The following is an 18,039-nucleotide window of genomic DNA, read 5'->3' as shown; positions in this document are numbered from 1 at the left end:
GTACAAAATGTTTTGGTCAAACGGAAAGAAACTGAGTCGAACAGCCACGGCTGTTCGATTTGCCGTCTCTGCGCCCTGACAGTCCGCGAAACGCGACACCAGAAACGAGCGGCGACAAAATACTTTTGCGGCATATTGTTTCGGTCAACGAATGCACGGTCATTACGAACTTCTTTAACAAACGCTCTGTCCCATGCGGTTCATTTCCGTGTCCTGTGTCGCGCTTTTAAATTCCTGCCACTTAACAAGATGTGCCCGACGTACCAGACAAAATGAACACACTTCTAACGGTGTCTGATTGTCCTTGTTGGTTTCCGGTGCGAAAAACTCGACCTAAACATTCAAGGCCAGCAGAAAACATCAACCTCGCCTTTATTACGTGTCATGAGCGCGCTTCCTCGCATCGCTTCTCTCATATATATATACGCTTGGATGGATGGATGGATGGATGGATGGATGGATGGATGGATGGATGGATGGATGGATGGATGGATGGATGGATGGATGGATGGATGGATGGATGGATGGAAGGTAGGAGCGTCCCCTTTGAAACGGTGTGATGGCAGCTGCCACAATGCTCAGCTTTTTATTTTTGTTTAACTGTGTTGTAAGTTATTTAGTTTCGCCCTTTTCTTTAAGTAGGTCTTCCTACACTTTTAACCTTATGTCAACTCTCTGCTTTTGAGCCACCAATTCTCCACTCGCCTCTTGCTAATTTCCACCGCATATTTATTTACATGACTATCGTTATCTCTGAACCCTAGGGCCTCGGGAGGCGTGACTGTGCCCGCATCGTCATCGGGATGGATACCATCACATCTTAGTATGAGGTGTGCTATTGTTCTATTGTTTCTGCTTTATACTCGATTATAACGCCGCCACTGGCGACAATTACTCCTGCAGACGTGTGGCGTTATATGTAGATGCACACGCAACGTTCCACACGACGGCATATGTATATACACTGGCGGCTGACAGAACACAACCGCAGAACCGCGGTCGCATCATTGCAGGCTGTTGCCGCGGAGCGCAGGTGCACGCAAATCTGCGAAGGCCACGGGTATATCGATACACGTGGAGAGGAAAGGCGTAGCATGGCGTGGCATCAGCGAGGTGCGTAACAGGACGTGCAAGGATATTCAGAGCGGTGTGAAGATAAGGACCAGGGAAGTGGCAGACAATCCTCTCTTTCTCCGACTAAGGGCTCGGGCAGGAAAATACGTGAGCGAGGAGCACAAACGGCTTAACGAATGCGCTGACGTTCGCGAAGTCAGTTCTCGGAATTCAGAGTCGGCGAGCAGCTGCACGTTATCCGCGATGCGTCTTAAACTCAGCGAGGCAAGCAGCGAATGCCCCCCTCCTCCCCCCAGCGTTCCATGCCGATCGAGCAATTAACGACACACGAAGCACGTAAACGAAACTGAGCGCGTTTGAGACGCGATAAAGAAAGCGGGCGGCGAAGGCTGCGCAGGCGCCGCTCGCATAAGTAGAAGGGGGCAAGGGGATAGAGGGGTAACCGAGAAAAGGATATGAAGAAAATCAAATTCCGGGTCTCACGTGCACGAACCACGATCTGATTACGAGTCACACCGTGTATAGTGGAGGCACTCCGGCATAATGCTGACCATCTGGAGTGGCTTAAAGGGACACTAAAGGTTACCAGAAAGTCAAGTTAAAGTGATAAAGCAATGCTCTAGAACGTCTAAGGCATCAATATAGTCGCAAACAGAGCTTTAGTAACCGAGAAATTGAGGTAAATGCATGACACGATTTGAGACCCCCCAGCGACATTTCGGTACTAGCCCGATGACGAAAGCACTCCTCATGATAATTTGTCACTAGTACTCAACTACTCGTATTAAAAAGATAATTTCATTAGATTATAAGACGGAAGAAAATGCTACTTGTCTACTTCTATTCGATTCTAAGAAAAAAATGGTTGTGGCTTAGGTAAGGTTAAGCCCAGGATGCGAAGCATACTAGCCTTCATTTTAGTTGTTGAACCACTGTTTAGCCTGGTGAACTGCTGTTGCTTGGCTATATTTGGTTCGGCTAGACGAAGAAACAACTCATGCATTACTGCTTCGCCTTCAAGAGTGGAACGCGACAGCGTTCCCGTCGACCCGCCAAGGGGTGTAAGACAATGGGCTACAGGGCAGCGACTACGCGCCCCGCATTGGACGCGGTGAGCGTCGAGCAAAGCAGCGTTCGGCGCGGCAACGAAATGTGCGCCTGAGCAAGAGACGCACGCCTTAGAAACAGCTCGTTTCTAAGGCAACACCGCATTTACTAGAGGCGCTTTTGTACCGCTTTGAAGCGTTGTACTCGTGGCTCAGTGGTAGCGTCTCCGTCCCACACTCCGGAGACCCTGGTTCGATTCCCACCCAGCCCGTCTTGCAAGAGTTGAGCCAAAGCCACTTCTCCTCTGTCGTGACGTCACGGTGTCACGTGGTTTCAAGGCGACACCGCCGCGCCTGAGGAGCTGGGTTGAGCTCTCGTAATATGCTTCGCATAAAATTAACATTTCGACGTTACCCTTGAATAGTATGGGTGATCGAAAGGTTTCGTTTTCGCTCGACTCTGCGCGCTCGACTTTGTGCCGCGCGCGCTTTGGAGTTTCAGTTGTATCGCGTCGTGCTGCGATGGTTCTGCATGCTCGCGAAACTTGCATTTGGAACAAGCAGCGAGAATCCCACGTCCATGTGATGTCCTGGGATGCGCGAACGGTCCGCGGAACTTGGCCAAGGGCAGCTGCAGCGGCGAATCCAAAGTTACTTATCACTGTGTGCTAACGACTGAACCTCTCCGTTCGAAGTGGTTAAGTGCCGTACCTCTGCCATAGCGCACTGACAAAGAGCCGAGAAATCACGCAGTGTGCTCGCTGCACTTTCCTCCAGAGGATTACGAGTTCAACGCCGACTTAGTCGCGTGAAGTGCCTTTCAAAGCAGGCCGTCGTCGTACGCAACGACGCCGGCAGCGCGAGCCCTCAACAGCAGGTCACGTTCACAGTGCTTAAATCGCTGAACTCGAGCCCAGCGTCGCGAGTCAATGTGTCTGTCAGGGTCATCCGTTGCAACGAGCGCCGAAGTTGGCGTCATAAAATAAAGAACCAGCTTATCGTCGTGCGCTTTCCCTTCCGTTAGCCACCACAGTACCGCTTTCGCGCTACTGTCGGCTCTGTCTTGGCTGTTTCTGGCTGCGCGTTTGCGTTTTGTGCAGAAAAGCCGTAGCGCCGTCTGCGGGAGTCGTTTCACTCACCGACGGCGCAACGTCACTATGAGACCATGACGTCAATACTCCTCGATCGGAGGGCGGGTGATTTGAACTGCGCTAGAGGTAAGCGGATGCTTCAGAACGCATTTTTTCTTAAAATAAGTCTCTTCTTCGCACGAAACAAGCGTTTCGAGGCTTCCGGGATTGTATTTCAACAGTCCACGTTGATTGAATATTAACCTTTGGTGTCCCTTTAACGTTAGTACGCAGTATTGGGGGCGAGCTCCACCACTGGAAAAGCTGGCGCCGCCATCGAAGTGACTTGGTATGATGAGGCAGAGTGTACTAGACAATGGTATTCTAGTACACTCTAGTATGAGGGATCACGTGGATACAGTGGCCGCGTCGGCTGCTTCGAAGCAGCCTGAAAACGAAAGTTTGAAAGTCCCACCTGCGCTGCGGTTCTGAGTAAGCCGGGAGGCTTTCCCACTCGGGGTGTCTGCTTGACTACACTTGAAAGCACTATAATAGGTAGTGGCTGCCTTTCAAGGCGTCCAACAATGTAGGCTACTGTTCGGTGCCGCAGTGCCGGACGTATGCTCAACGGAGCCCGGTTACAGTCTTCACACGCACCCGCGGGACAAGAAGCTGCGCGAAGCTTGGATCGCGAAGCTTAGAACCGGCAAGCAGCCACCGGTTACAACTCGGGTGTGCAGCAAGCACTTCCTTGAGGAATATTGCTGACACGGCGTCGGGGCTGCGATGTTCGGGGAGTAGCAGAATGCGCGCACTGAGACGCTCGCCCGCGCGCGCTGCCCGGCTAATGTCATGAAGCTTTGGTCTATGAACTTGTCGATGTTAGATGCCGGCAAGTTCACTGGAATATAAAGAGAACGGTAAGAAGCAAATTGAAAAAAAAAGGCATGACATATGATCATATTTGTGTTAGCACTTAACAATGAATGTACTGGATCAAGGCAAAAAGGCAGCCGGAAACTGCTCGCTGAGAAGGCCGATAAGCATATAGTGTGACAAAACTTGAGAAATAATGATATTGAAACGTCCAACAGTTTTGAAGAAAAAAATATTGAATAGTTGCACAGCACATCGTCATAGGAGTCGAACCCTAGATAACGAAATTATCTTACGGCGAAAGCTGTATATGACTAACCTTCCGTAGATTTTTCGGCGTCCGGCCGCAGAAACGGACTTGAGGACTTCTATCAAACCCATGCACAATGGGTTTCATTGTTTGCTTTGTGCGTGATCGCGTACGGCTGCAGTGCCGCGGCGCAGATGTCAAAATGCGGTACAGATTAGAACGCTCGCCGTGAACAACAGCGTGACGTCAAGGTTATCGCAGTATATAAGCACGAGAGGTATCGGCGCTAAAGACAGCTGCGTTATCGACGGGGCAGGCACGCATAGTTCGTACACCAGAAGACCAACGTGCGTACGAGGAATCGAAGGAGGGAACAGCGACGAGAATGTAAGCGGCGCCGGCGCGACACGACCACCGACGAAGAACGTTCCCGCGGTGTTGAACGAAAAGGACAATCGCGAGCCCGGCCACCTCCGAACGCGCAACGACGCCAGGCTCGCAACGCCAAAGATAAGAAGCATTCCGCTCTGTGAAGATGGAATGCCCGCGAATGCACTTTGCTTTTCGTTTGAGAGCTTCGACTGTCGTCAGCTTTCGCTGCCATTCCATCTTCGTAGAGTGGAGCGGCTGTCATTTTTGTGAGCAGCTCTGATAGAGTCCACGCAATAATGGTTGCTTGTTTGGCGTAGTAGTTCTGCGGAAATCCACAAGGTGGAGAGAAGTAATTATTAAAGGTAAAATCAGACCATGCAGGAGGAGCTTTTCTTCAACTCTGAGGCTTTTCTTTCGAGGAACCCGCATGCGTTTCCTTTGTAGCAATTGCTACGAACGGGTGGATGTCTGATTTTCCCTTTATTAATGGTTGCTCGCGTACGGTGCTCACCTGCTGCGGCCTTAAAGCTCGCCGCGGAAGCGAAACATTGTGCGCCGACATGCATGCATGCAGGCGCGCAGTCGGTCGCTGCCAACACCGTGCGATCGCTGCACTGAGGCTTCATTCTGCTGTGCTCCCTTTCTTCACACAGACAGCCCACTACACACTTCGCATAGTTCGCGCTCAGCAGGTGCCCGCCTTTCACGCAAGAAGCCGGTTCGGGAGACTCGGCGACAGCGCGCAGTGCGCGTTCGCTACACGCATTATGGACAAAGAGTATGCAAAACATTCTGTGCTTTCTGTTTGCCCACGATTACGGTTTTCACAGTAAAAAAAACTCCCCTCGTTCCGAGAGTATTTACAGAAATGTCTGGGAAGGCTCCCGCGTGGTGTTTTTATTGAGCGCCGCCAGCCGAACAAACCCGTGAGGAGCGCCGCGTCATCCCTCACAATACGCAAGCGAGGTGCTTCCGACAGATGGCGACTCCGCAAGTCCTCGCCCCCAATACACGAGGCGTCCAGTTTGGCTACAAGCCACAAAGGGGTTCGTGATCCCAGATCCCACTATATATACGTCAAGCTATCCAACATTATTGACACCACATACGAAACGTGATACAACTTGCCGAAGAAACGAGTGACACAACGACAGGCCCCCTTTCTTTACTCGACGAAACGAAGTTCTCCTTGATGTTCCCTCTCACGTAGAACACCAGATCAACGTAGCAAAGCTTCAGTGAAACTTTTGAATGTGCTTAAGTGTGCAATAAAGTGCCTGCAGAAGACACATAATTTTCGCAGCGAGAGAAACGTTATAAATAGGGGCACGTGCAAAAATCGACGATTGACGGCCACCACACGCTTCGGCCATCGCGCGCATTTCATTCGTTTTTCGAGCCACAGCGACTTGTTCTCACGACACCTATCCCAAGGTACCCCCAGGCAAGTGCTAGGTGTCGTGAGCCATTGGATATCTTCAAAAGCACCGGGCGTGGCAGTCCAGTGGTCATGCCAGACGAACACTCTTTTGCTTATTAATTCGACTGACACTTTTCTCGCGAAACCTTTCAGTAATTCTTAATAATGAGCTAACCCTATCTACAGCAAATAGGGCAACGCCATCGGCATAAGCTAGAACACACACTTCACATGAATGTATCTTAAAGGGCAACTCCGGTGATTTTTCGATCTCCACTGATCTTTATCAAATTTTGAATATACGTTCTCTTTTGCATCCTGATTATCTGTGCCAAGCAATATGGCTGCAAGTCGTTTAGTTTTCCTGAAAACGAATTTCAAAGATTGGTTGCGTTCCCGACTCATGACTTTTTACTGGCCACCCTGTGTTTGTGACATCAGAGACTACACAGCCACCGTCGCTGAAATCACCGCTGTCTAATTCGGAAAGTCTGTAAAAGCTCCCTGTGTCGTCAGGATACATCACCAGCTTCGCTTATTCGGCGTTAGCGTCACGTGTACTGCGTGTTTACAATATGGTAGTGTAGGACCTGACGTCATCGACCCATCGTGACGTCACACGAAGCAGCTACCCGTTTCCGTTTCGGTATCTCGTTTATTGGTTATTTAAAATTATTGATGAATTCCTAAGCAAATTGAACCACCCTGCAGGTGACAGGCCTGTCAATGCCATTTGAAAATGACAATATCCTGATATGGTTAGAAAAAATGCCGGAGAGCGGCTCCAAAAAATAAAGCAAAAAAGTGAAGGACTTAACGACCAACCCTGTCAAACGGAAGAGAGTACTTGTATGGGTTTTGAAAGTTCACCATTAACAATTAAATTGGTACGTGAGCTTTGATATGCCATTTTGATGGCTTTACACATGACGGAACCAAGTCCTACATAATCAACAAAAAGAGAACACTGTGTGATACCATGTCAAAAGCCTTAGCTAGATGTATTTGCAGCGTCGCTACCTTGAGGAGAGCGCTATCGCAATATTCTAAACTGCTTCTAGCTACACGAATATTTGTAAATATTTTCCTACCCCTACACAGTAAAATAATTTACACCCTTGATGGTGAGAATTGCGAATCATAACACCCCTGAAGGGTGTTTTCATTCAAGAAACATCCCATCATCATGACTTTTTGCGAAGCATAGGGCAGTTCTAGATGCCATAACACCCTTTTACCCACCGAAAGGGTGCACTGACTAAGAATATTGGGGGTGGGTGCAAGGGTGTTTTTGTTTGTTTTTATCACATTCACAAACATACAATTGCACGAAGAGACGGCGTGTCCCACGGCACTAAAAACCAGTGGCGGATCCAGAAATGGGCCCTGCCTTACCCCAAGCCCTTCCCCCCCGAGACAAGTCGGGCTTTCAAAGCCGACAAAACTCCTAAAGAGAGTCCCCCTCCGTTTCACTGTCTGTTTTGATAAGCCATTTTAAATATGTCCTGGGAAAAACCTGTTGCTGAAGCACTACTATCTATTATGTCACAGTGTTCTAGGTGGCACACAGTTCCTAAATGTCGTCACGCACAAATTCCGCGGAATCCAAAAGCGCGCACCTATTTTTTCTAGTATTGAATACTTAACCAAAAGAAAAATGTGCAAAATGTTTTCAGCAAGGCAGAACTAGTGCAGCTCTTGCTTTTGGGACGCCAGGAATCTAGCAAAATGAATAGGCCACGTGACAGCATGCAGCTGGACGCGCCACAATTGCTCTAAAGCAGTGCGGTCGTCTAGGTTTCTTTCAAGCATGACAAAACAGGCAGAAAAGGGTGCGACGAACCATACGCGGACAAAAGATACGCCGATTCCAGAAGCTTTGACCCCACCTGACCTTCTTTCGCCGAATCAATAACCCCAATTCGTTCTGCTTCTCTCAAGTTTATAAACAAGGTAGGTTCGTTGGCAAACTTGAGCCTTCTCACCCACCACAATGCTTTGCTCAAGCAGCATCTGCAGAAAAAGCCGTGCAAAACGCTCATGGCTTCGCGTCTGCGTCAATTTACGAAGCTGGCTGTACAAAAAGAAACTTGTAGTTTTATAGTAAAGGAACGTTCTACTGGCTTACAAACAGCTGCCTGAACGGAGTGCTCAAAAAGAAAGGGAGAATAATCTAAGAAAGTATAGAGAACCAACGTACAACTTGCGATGCATAAAGTATTTACAACACCGACTAACAACGGTATTTACTGAAATATTTCCCCTCCGAAATTGGAGACAGTATTATTGCATGCATGAATAGGATATCAAGCCAATCATTGTAGATATAACGAGATTCCAGAAATTGGCGGGGCATTTGCAGACCAATCTTTGTTCACGGAACAGTGGTGAGGCATTTTTCAAGTGTGCGCGCTACTGCCCACCTGCCAAGTACGATCGCGATGTCTTGGCATATGTAGACCTGCGCGAGACTCGCCCGTCTCCCCTCGCGAGACGGGTAGGACAAGTGCACATGCTGAATACGGGAAAGAAATACTTTGCAGAATGAAATTGAATTTTGTCAAAACACCAGAGCTCTGGATTGCAGGTTACAGCGTGCACAAGGGCGCTCTGCCAGATTTTAAAGCGAAGCTTTCTATGCCTCCTCCCTCACTTTTTCCAATTCTGCTGCTGCTGCTGTCACTGGCTTGCCAGCCGCGTCGGTGGGTGGTTTGAGAGCGTGCATAATGAACATGAGAGGGACGCGGGGAAGGCGTGTGCGAGTCCTTTTAGCGAGAACTTCGTGGGCATCGCTACAATACTCTTTGGACCTCTTTGGCCGTCACAATGCCCACTGAAACACCCTGGCCGTCGACACAATGCCCTCTGGAAGACTAATTACGCGTTAGCCCCCTTCTGCCCACCCCCACCCACCGCAAAAGTAGTGCAGAAGGTGCAGCACTTACTTTTTTGTACTCACATGCAACAGCGCAGAGGAGAGACAGTATGGTACTAAGGGGAGACAAGAGAATGCTTAAAGCCAACACCCAGACGAAATGTCATCACAGTTCCCACACTTTGCCAGGGAATTGTTGTTGTCATTTAATAGCCTTTACCACAGCTGCACCCTCGCCGAGCAAAGGGGTTCGGCGATGGTATAGGCACAGCTATTGAATGGGAACAATACTAAATTGCTCTGCTCGTGGTAGTTTGAGGGCGAGCGTAGTTGGGTCGAAAATGACTTGTCTACCGCATGCACAAAATACCTCGATTTTGAATATATCTTCCTCATTACCCGTCAAACTGCTATTATAGTAAGACAAAGACCGACATCAGATTATGACAACGACAACTCACGGTGCTGTCCACCAGAAGGGAATCGTTGTTATATTTCTTCTTTCTTTTGAGCGGTCATAGGCCCCACTTGCTCACCCGCTCATAAAAACAAAGAAAAAAAAAAACCCCGAGATCTGGATTCGCTTCGGTTGCACTTTCACGACAGCAGGCAAAGAAAGACTTTTCGTACTTGGAAACTTAAGGTTTTCGTGTAATTCTGCACATGTGAAATTTCGTGGTGTCGCCTATACGTTTAGAAAGCTATTATGCAAGTACTTTTATATCTGCCGTTAATCCAAGCTATTTCAAATTTGAGTGAGCACTCCAGTTCAGAATTATGAGCATTGTGAACTTCTTGAAAATGCCAATTAAAGCTTTTTTTCTCTCTCTGTTTCTCTGTGCATAAAAGAAAAGACAGACTCGCAAGTACCTCTGTATCTTATACAATCAGGAAGGGCCACGTCTCTTTACAAATGAACGTCCAAGCAAACAAACAAAAAAGAAAGCATCGACAAATAAATTCACTTACACGCAGTTACCAGCCCACCTTTGCTCCATTTGATTTGATATCAGCCCATGTTTCTGGAAATAAATTTCCAGTGAAACTACCCGTAAACACAGAAAATGGCTTAGAGGTAGCGTAAAATAAATAGCTTTGAAAGTAATACACACACATAGTTCAAAAGAATATTTGTTTATATGCCTTGAAAACGAAACCGAAATTGAAATAACTTCCCCCGACGGGTGTCGCCGCTATCGCCGCTACGTCATTTCCTGCGTCTCGCGGCGGGCCGGCGGGAGCACATGTGTGTGTTCTCCGTGACATTCTTGAAGTTGTGAGTAATTAGATTGTTTTTTGCTGCGTTTAGGTTGTACCACCTCGTTGTTTTCGTGTACTTTTGTGCTCATCGACGCGAAGTGAGCGTCCGGAGTGAAGGCGACGCGATTATGCGTGAGAAAGAAGGGCACCAGCGGCCTACGACATCGGTGTTTCTTTGTGACAGTGTGTTTACTACGCCTACGACGGCCGTCATTCGTGGCGAAGGAGAAAACATCTTCCATTCGGCCTGAACAGTGATGAAGTGGACGTTTTGTTTTTCGGCGGAATGCATCGTCAACATGGTCCATCCACTACGTAAACGAAACTGCGTGCCCAGAGTGCAGATCGTGACAGCGCTCCGCCTTCAAACCGAGGGCCTTTTGCAAGGCGCATGAACTGCTCATATAAAAGGTACGTACGTAGCCACGTTCAGCGTCGCGTTTTTTATGGTGCGTCATTGTGGTAGTAATTTTCGCGTAATTTATTTAAAGGACAGCGCAAGTTGTGTTGGATGCGAGTGTAGTATATGTACTCCAGGCGTAGCCTATGGGCACCGAATGTGAAAAAGAAAAAAAAAATGAATGTTTCATTGTTCACGTGTCCTCAACTAGAGTTGTAGAGAATTAAGTACTGCTACGCGTCAGTATTCGGCGCAGGCAGGGAAATAATACTTTGGTTTGACTAATTGGTTCTTTCTGTTACCAAAGATTGGCGCAGACTTATACCGGTGTCACACGGCCACTTTCGAGCACGATTGAGCGCGTTCTGGATCGAAATTTTCGACCGCGATTGGCTCCCGTCCACCGATTGTGCAACGAGGCCAAACGCGTCCAGAAATTCGATTCCAGTCAGGATCGATCGCGGCCAAAAGTGTGCAGTGTGACAACCGTATTAAATGTCGCTTGTGTACATTCACTCAATTATTATTATTTTTTTTTGTCGGAGGTCCCGTGGTAGGTAATGGCGCAGGCAGCTTGCAATGCTTGTGGTTTCATGACTAGAACTAATGCAAAACAAAAGAACCACGACCCTCCCGGCTATGTACTTATCAATCGCTTTAAGTTGTGCTCGTTTGTTATAGAAGCTGTCGTGCTGTTGCGGATGAATGCGTGGTTGCGCTATTTGTTTATAAATTTATCTTTTTGTATAAATAAGCACACCGAGCCTAATCAATTTTTTTCTCGTCCTTGTACTCGTTTCTTGGTTTCACGCAGGCGTGCTTATTATTACTACCATTTGTTTTCTTGTTGTGTGACTGAACCCTGCCTACGGCGATCTGTCAGTTGTCAACAGTATTTCTGAAATGAATTGCACTTAGCGTCCTACGGTTATTGTACGCTTCACTACCTTATTTTAATGTCTAGTTATAAAGTGTATGGTTATTTTAACTATTCTTGGCCTTTATATATGTATTTATTAAGCTGGTAAATGCTTAATTGTATTTGCAGTTTTGAGAGGTTCTTTTATTGAGTCGTCAATCTCGAATGGTATTAATGGTGGGTTGTTTTCTTGTGCCCATGCAGTTGCAGTCAGCATGAAGCAATTGCAGTCAGCATGAAGCAATTGCATGGGAACCGACTGGCTGTCTTGGGCCTACACGTTGCTGAAAAGACAGTGAAGACGTCTGAGCCGACAGGTATACTTTTTTCATCGCAATTGGCCTACATATCTTTTTCACCGGTGGATGAAGACCTCCGCCAGTGAGCTCCAATTACCCCTGTCTTGCGCTAGCCGATTCGAAGTGAAGCCTGCAAAATTATTTGACTTCATCATAGTCTACTTCTCTACCGTCCTTGACTACCCTTCTCTTCCCTTGGCATCCATTCTATAACTCGAATCTGCCCTATGCATTACATGGTTGAAGAAGGCATTTGGGCTAGTTGGTGCTCATTGCAGACTTGAGACATCAATAACTAGCGTGAAAAAGACAACATCAAGAAGCACATAAGGAAAAACTCTAGACTTCAACTGAAATTTTTGCTACACAGAAACATGGAATGCACAGAATGTCGACGGACAGAAACAACACAGGAGCTATCGGAACAAATTTATGAACAGGTTAATTTCACTTAAGAACATTCTTGGTAAGAGCCAGAGACGGGTGCTTACACACCTATTCCCCACTTTTTTGATGCAAAGTGGTTCGTATATTTCCCTATGTACCTGCTTCTGTAGCTGCCTGAGCACACGATTGCTTTGAAACTGCTCGGTGCATGAGCACGTATGGCGATGATTGGCCATGTGGCCACCAGCCACCAAGGCACTCAAAGCTGCCCTATGTTTCCTCAAGCCAAACAGGTCGGTGTTTAAACGACCGCTTGGGGGAACAAAGATAGGGCAGCTGTCATGGCTGGTGGCCATCTGGCCAATCATTGCTGTAAGTGCTCATGCACTGAGCAGTTTCAAAGCACTCATCTGCCCAGGCGGCTCTAGATGCAGGTCGATATGAAAATGTTCGAAGCACTTTGCATCGAAAAGCGGGTGATAGGTGTGTAAGCACCCTTTCCCTGGCTCTCGCCAAAAAAGAGTGTTCGTATCTCGAAATGAACCTGCCCATCGATTTGCTCCGATACCTCCTGTGTCAGGCAGGGAAAAGGAAAGATAAATGTTGCTTCCATGCGTTGAGGTCGCATCCCCTGAATCCTATGTTTCTGTGTAGCCAAAATTTCAGTTGAAGCCTAGAGTTCTGTCCTGTGTGCTTCTAGCTGTCGTCCGTTGTCTTTTTCGCGCTAGTTAATGATGTCTGACGTCTGCACTACATGGCCTGACCAGCTCCCTTTTTTTACTCTTTATGTCAGCTAGGATATCAGCTCCTTCATCTACTTTCTGAACCACGCTGCTGTCTTCCTGTTTCTGCTGCCATAAGGATAGGAGTGGACATGACAAATGAAACTGAATGTCATTTAGACAGAGGAGCAGTGAGACTTCCTGTGCTTTACCTTTTGCTGTTGTACATAATAGTTGAAATTGCACCAACACATCTTTTCCACCTTGTGATTTTCCCATAGCTGTGGCAAATAAATATATAGGCTTTAAGAAACTAGAAATGCAGTTTGCCTAAGAAAGAGAATACTCTTGCACCTAAAGGTAATGTGTATGATGCTCCGACTCCTTTGATGCATGTGCCTTGAGAGGTGTTAACGTTGTTCTTCATTTCTTTCTCAGTAAGCTTTACTTGATGGGTCTGACTTTGTATAAAGAAATAAGTTCTAAAGAAACCATAATACCTAACAGGCAGAATTGTCGAGGTTGAAAGTCAAGTTTTCTTTCATGACATATTTTTTTCAGGCTGTACTAGTTGATCCATGATGTTCGACAGACAGCGCAGACTTGTACAAGGGACGTGAAAAGTGGCGAGAAATGGAACAAATGCTATCGCCTCTTTCTCCATCCTTTGTGGAGGTCACATTGTCTAACGTCATCGACCAATACCAACTAGCCCGTTTGCGTACCTGTACTAGTTGAGCCATTTATACTATGGTACTCTAAACCAAATGTGATAAATTCAAAATTGGTGCCTTTTCTATCTTTGTACAAATACCTGTTTCATAAAATAGTTTAAAGTGTTATGGTTGATGTCATGTTTCGACACCACCATAACCTCATAAAATATCTTCATGGATGCAAAAGGTGCCTCTTGTGCAAGTTCCGTTCTAGCCTGACACGGAAAACAAACCTGGCAGAAGGTAGAGCACATGCTCTTTTGTAAACAAAATGCATGATTGCATTTTCTTGGCAGTTATTGCAATGTTTTCTGATGTTTATCTGCATGAACATTAATTATCTCAGCTGCTAAAGACACATCACTAGACACTGTGAGCAGAAAAAAGTGATTGTGCAGTACTGTTGAAGTCATGCAACATTATGTTTAAGCAAACTGGCAGGGATGCTAGCTGTTAAAAAGAAAAAGCTGACTTCTAGAAAAATTTGCACTCCTAAATCTGGAATTGAAATTCACTATGCTTATAAGCTACAAAAGATTTCCAGGATGATCAGACTAGTTACACTGGCCATTTGCTGATTCAATAAGGTTAACTGAAACTTGTTTTTAAATTCACACTGTTTTTATGCAGGGTGATGATTTTCAGTCTTGTGGAATTTTTAAATATAGTCCTGTTGCATATAGCATAATTCTAGTCCTTGAGCAGGAATATTGAAACACGCAGATATATCTAGCACAAGAAATCGAAACATATTAAACTAATTAAAAAAATTTATTATCTTTCGAATGAATTACATTATAGCTAATATAACCGAAAAGAAAGGGGCTTAACCAAGAAACCCGATGTTTATTAATCATATCCTAAGCAGCCAGCAAACACTGACACCAAGGACAAGTTAGGGTAAATTACTTGTGATTAACAAATGAAATAAAGAAATGATAAATTAATGGACATGAAAGTGGATGAAAAAACAGCTTGCTGCAGGTGGGGAACGAACCCATGTCTTTGCATTACGCGTTAGATGCTTTACCAATTGAGCTACTGCGGGCGCCGTTTCCCCATCACTTTCTTGGGTATTTGTGCTTCCTAGTAGAACGCTGGGAGTGTTTGCCAGCGCCACCACATATCTGGGGCACATATTGTAATTTACGAATCATAGCCAGTGAGATTACAAGGTGTATCTACTTGGAATTGATTTCCAGAATGGCGTCAGTTTGGAGATATGCACCATCAAACTTGCCGGAAAAATGCACTGTTGTTCCACTTACTTTTTTAATAAAATGTACTTTTATGCACTGAGGCACAAAAGTGGGTTGTGCACTGATGCACAACCCACTACTTTACCAGTAGTACTGAAAACATTTTGGCTCTTTATCATTAATGCACTGATGTTTAAGCTATAGAATGTCACTTGCCCCATCTTCCTATCTCTTCACGTTCCAAAGTAATCGAGCAATGCATGGCATCCAGTGGTGATGTCCGGTTGAAACAGTGGGCTGTAATTGAATTTCTCACTGCGGATGGTTCTGCGCCCTTCAACATTCATTGCCATCTGAAAGCAGTTTACGGGGATGCCTGTGTTGAAGTCAGCACTGTGCGTAGGTGGGCAAGTACTGAGAAACATCAAAATCCAGCCGCATCAAATGTCCAGGATCAGCACCGAACTGGACAGCCCACAATGGCTTCTTATGAGGATCATCAACATCAGGCAGACGAGTTGAATGGGTCAATCGTAGGATCAAGCAACACCAGATTGCAGCAACACTCGCTATTTCCATTGGTTCAGTGAACCACATAATTAAAAACCTCCTGGGTTACAAGAATTGAACTTGTTGGCTATGCTTCGACTTTTTCATGTCAGTCGTCAGTTACCGTGACACCCAACAAGCGCAAGTCTTCTTGTAACGCAGGTCTTTAATGATGTGGTTCACTGAGGCAATGCAAATGGCGAGTGTTGCAATCTGGTGTTGCTTGATCCTGCGATTGCACCGAGTCAACTCATCTGCTGATGTTCATGACCCTCATCAAAGCCATTGTGGGCCATCCATTTCGGTGCTGATCCGGGAGATTTGATGTGGTAGGATTTTGGTCTTTCACAGTCCTTGCCCACCTCTGCACAGTGCTGACGTCAACACAGGCATTCCTGTAAACTGCAGTCAAATGGCCATGAATGTTGATATGCGCACAACCTTCCAGTCAGAAATTCAATTACAGCCTGTTGTTTCAACTGGACGTCACCACTGGATGCCATGAATTGCTTGATTACTCTGGAACGAGAAGAGATAGGAAGGTGAGGCAAGTGACATTCGATAGCTTAAGCATAAGTGCATCAATGATAAAAAGTTCAAAATGTTTGCTGTAATATTGGCAAAGTAGTGGGCTTGGAGGCAATAATTTCTGAATTGCCCTCATATAGTTGTGTAGCCTGTCTCTCCTACATTCATGATGTGGCAGATTAAATGCCTTATTCTTTCGAAATAACGATTTCCTGGAAGTAAGCACTATCTGTGCTTGTTTTCTTTAACCTGCTCTTCATGTGATCTTGAAATATTAAAGTGAATGATGCAGGGAAGCGCTGCTAGTCATGTTTCGTGTACTTTTCCTGACATTAAATTGCAACAAATCATTTTGCAGGTAAAAAAGAAGCAGATGGCTACAGTGGACATTACAGTAGGACATTGGAATGGAGCTACAAAAAGGCATCATCATCCTCACCTGTGCCCTGGAACTTTGGTTTGAATGAGACTGTTCTTCAATGTAGAACGGCCGCAAGACTTGTCACCACAAGGCATAGTGCAAGCTCAAAATATTGTACAGGAGGCTAGAATAAATGACCCTCCATGCAGTCACTCTGTATCTGTGATAAATGGGACCATTTTATGCAGAACACTCACAAGTGATAATGTGTTTTCTCTCAAAGTTGCTATGCAGTGCGTTTGTAGACACATTACCTATTGTATGCACACCATACATAACATTTCTGTGTGCTAGCCTAACTGTAGACTTAGAAACAAACAATGAAGTGCATATGTACCCGCTTCCACATGCCGTACTTCAAGGGCTATTATATTGCTCATTACACCCGATAGGTGAAGGGGTAATATATTCCTCATCACACCCTTACACCCCATGGGTCGAAGGGTAATATGTTGTTCAAAACACCCTCAAGGGATAGGGTGTTATTGGAATATAGAATAACCATCATAAGGGTGTAATTCTCTATAAAACCCAGCTTTTTCAAGGGTGCTAGGGGGTTAGTTATAGACACCGAGAAAAACCCTTAGGGGTGTAAATTATTTTACAGTGATAATGCCGCATGTCTGATGCGGGCCAACTAACTTCCCTATAGCTCCCTGCAGCCTTGCTGCAAGAACTTTCATTAAAACCTTGTAATCAACATTTCCCAACGTAACTGACTTGTATCCCGTTACCTTACGTAACGTATTTCTATCTTTGCCTTTAGGGATTAGTACTGTGTGCGCTCGAGTGCCTCTGAAAATACCTCATACAATGCCATATCCGTCTTGAACGCCTTGTAAAATGCCGCGGTAATCCCTTCTGGACCAGGAGATTTGCCCGAGCTTAGTTCCTCAATAGCCCTCTCACTTTCTCCCATACTAATATCTTTATCTAATAAATTTGTTTCCTCTGTGTCTAGCGTATACGCATCTCTGCCAAGAAGCCATCCTCGTAGCCCGACACCTTCGGCTCACGACAAGCAAACAATTGTCGATAGTAACTTTCAAATGCCGTCACGATAACTTTTTGTTCTCTGGATATCTTACCATTATATTGACACGTATACTTATCTTTATCGGGCAACCACGTTTCGCAGCCTAACAAATGTAATCGCACAGCGTGGGACGCGCCTGTATATCCGAAGTTTCTGGAACGTTATCGATGCTTCTATCCGCTGTCTGTTGTCGCCGAACGTTATGTTATCTGATTTCATCACCTGACGCGAATGGTGCAGAACTTTGCGGAAGGCACGCGGGTCCGAACGATTAGTCTGGAACATTCGATGACTGCTCTATAAAAGCCGACGCGCTTGACCCGCTGATCAGATTTTCGACGATCGCCGCGCGTGTTCGCCGCTATCGTTGCGCTATTTTGTGGGCCTGTTTTGTGGGCACAGGTTCGCCCAATAAAAGTTAGTTTTCTTGTTCACAGTATTGCTACTGTGTTAGTCAACGTCACCACCACGTGACAATATTGTATTTCTAATATTTCATTTCCTCGAGCATATACACGCCTTTTCATCTGGCAAGGCTCGCTCTGTTGGTACTTCCACCGCGAGACATTTTTCAGCTCGTGCACGTATAATCGCACCTCTGTATTTATCTTCCTCTAATT

General features: G+C 46.0%; 1 protein-coding gene and 1 long non-coding RNA gene across 5 annotated transcripts in view; one reads left to right on the top strand and one right to left on the bottom strand.

Moving 5' to 3' along the window:
• The window catches only part of LOC135915126 (B-cell lymphoma/leukemia 11B-like), a 190,347-nt gene that overhangs the window by 125,819 nt on the left and 46,489 nt on the right, over nucleotides 1-18,039 (bottom strand). The gene's annotated exons all lie outside the window — the stretch shown is intronic.
• On the top strand, nucleotides 10,225-16,563 carry LOC139059602 (uncharacterized). Its single transcript, XR_011514230.1, has 3 exons — nucleotides 10,225-10,654; nucleotides 11,767-11,879; nucleotides 16,321-16,563. It is a non-coding gene; the product is annotated as an uncharacterized lncRNA (long non-coding RNA).

Source organism: Dermacentor albipictus, chromosome 4 (genome assembly GCF_038994185.2).
Source record: "Dermacentor albipictus isolate Rhodes 1998 colony chromosome 4, USDA_Dalb.pri_finalv2, whole genome shotgun sequence".
NCBI classification, from domain to species: domain Eukaryota; kingdom Metazoa; phylum Arthropoda; class Arachnida; order Ixodida; family Ixodidae; genus Dermacentor; species Dermacentor albipictus.
This window is presented reverse-complemented; position numbering and strand designations above follow the sequence as displayed.